This window comes from Populus euphratica, unplaced genomic scaffold (assembly GCF_000495115.2).
Source record: "Populus euphratica unplaced genomic scaffold, PopEup_1.0 scaffold674.1, whole genome shotgun sequence".
Classification (NCBI taxonomy): Eukaryota; Viridiplantae; Streptophyta; class Magnoliopsida; order Malpighiales; family Salicaceae; genus Populus; species Populus euphratica.
The window spans coordinates 90,158-92,788 of record NW_011500543.1 but is presented as its reverse complement, the minus strand read 5'-3'; positions in this window follow the sequence as shown (position 1 = coordinate 92,788).

Here is a 2,631-nt window from a genome sequence, read left to right as displayed (position 1 = left end):
TTTTTATATTTTTTTTGAACTAGGTCGAACCCAGCCCAGCCATTTTAATTTGGGTTGGACTTGAACAGTGAGAAAACTCTCCACTATTCATATGAATAGTGGAGAGTTTTCTCACTGTTCAAGTCCGACCCAAATCAAAATGGCTGGGCTAGGTTCGGCCTAGTTTAAAAAAAATATAAAATTTTTTTTTCAAAAATCCTTTTAAAATTTTTGATTTTCCTGCATATTTTTCTATCAACTTTGCTTAATATTAGTTTGTATATTTATACTATAAAGATACGAATCCAATATTAAAATACCTTATTTTCTCTGAAATATTATGAAAATTTTAAGAAAATATCTTCTTTACATGCATACGACCAAGTCTCTCAAAGGTAAAAAAGAAAAAATCATATCATATTTTTATACAATACAAATTCAAAAAATATATTTTAGCATGCATTTTGGACTTTAATAATCACTGTATTAAAGACATGAGAATTAGGCTAATATTTTAAAAATACTAAAAAATATTATTTTGTTTTATTTTAATATCTAGGATTATGAATTTATACATAAGACATAATTCCAATATTAAAAAAGTAGTTTTTTTTATATATAGACATTAGAATGGTTAGGTTTTACCTGATAAAATAAAGATTTCCTTACTGAGAAAAACTTATCTTAAACTTTAGACAAGCCAACAATTACAAAACACAATAATACCTTAGCATTTATCAAACAATTAAAAAATACAGCTTACCTTAAGAAAGGCATATTTTGGGTGTTAATATCTTTCCTTTACGTAACTAGTTCCTGAGCTCGATCTCTGAAACCAGTAAGAGTTTCTAGTGACCAAAATATAAGGTGGCGACTCCTATTCTCTCTTTACACTGATAAAAGACAAGAAATTCTTGTCTCCCCATTTTCCATATCATACGAGTGGACGCATATTCGTCGCAACGACGTAAATGTGCGACGCTTATGACATAGGTCATGGGTTTGGTCGGTTGAATCGGGTGATTTTTTGTGTTTTTTTTTAATTGGTTTTTTCTATTTTATCCTACAATATTGAATTGACTGGAAATTGGGCTCACTATTTTTTTCTTATTTGTTTTTTATATGATTATTAGGGTTTTATGACTGAGGTCGGAGACGTGGTTAGTTAACTTGAGTTGATATAGGTATATTCAAGTCAATTCAATATATTGTCATCTTAATATTTTCTTAAAAAAAATATTATCTTGAATTTTTTAGACAAATTATTTTTTTATCTAGTGGAGAGTTTTCTCACTGTTCAAGTCCAACCCAAATTAAAATGGCTGGGCTGGGTTCGACCTAGTTCAAAAAAAATATAAAATTGTTTTTTCAAAAATCCTTTTAAAATTTTTAATTTTCCTGCGTATTTTTCTATCAACTTTGCTTAATATTAGTTTGTATATTTATATTGTAAAGATATGAATCCAATATTAAAATACCATATTTTCTCTGAAATATTATGAAAACTTTAAGAAAATATATTCTTTACATGCATACGACCAAGTCTCTCAAAGAGAAAAAAAGAAAAAATCATATCATATTTTTATACAATACAAATTCAAAAAATATGTTTTAACATGCATTTTGGACTTTAATAACCACTGTATTAAAAACATGAGAATTAAGCTAATATTTTAACAATACTAAAAAATATTATTTTGTTTTGTTTTAATATCCAGGATTATGAATTTATACATAAGACGTAATCCCAATATTAAAAAAGTAGTTATTTTATATATAGACATTAGAATGGTTAGGTTTTACCTGATAAAATAAAAATTTCCTTACTAAGAAAAACTTATCTTAAACTTTAGACAAGCCAACAATTACAAAACACAATAATACCTTAGCATTTATCAAACAATTAAAAAATACAGCTTACCTTAAGGAAGGCGTATTTTGGGTGCTAATATCTTCCCTTTACGTAACTAGTTCCTGAGCCTGATCTCTGAAACCAGTGAGGGTTTCTAGTGACCAAAATATAAGGTGGCGACTCCTATTCTCTCTTTACGCTGATAAAAGACAAGAAATTCTTGTCTCCCCATTTTCCAATATCATACGAGAGTGGACGCATATTCGTCGCGAAGATGCAAATGTGCGACGCTCATGACATAGGTCATGGGTTTGGTTGGTTGAATCGGGTGGATCGGGTGATTTTTTGTGTTTTTTTTTAATTGGTTTTTTCTATTTTATCCTACAATATTGAATTGACTAGAAATTGGGCTCACTATTTTTTTTCTTATTTGTTTTTATATGATTATTAGGGTTTTATGACTGAGGTCGGAGACTTGGTAAGTTAACTTGAGTTGATATGGGTATATTCAAGTCAATTCAATATATTATCATCTTAATATTTTCTTAAAAAAATTATTATGTTGAATTTTTTAGATAAATTGTTTTTTATTATTTGTTTAGGTTGTCTTTGTATCTATACAGTCAACTAAATCACTTTCGTCAAACCCCACGTTTTTTTTTTTCCTACTAGAAAGCATGTTAAGTAGATCTACATATTTGTTTTACTTCAACCAAAAAAATTAATTTGACCCGCTTCGCAGCGCAATAAATTATCTAGTATCGGCTGAAAGGGAATGTTCCTCTTAACATCATACAAAT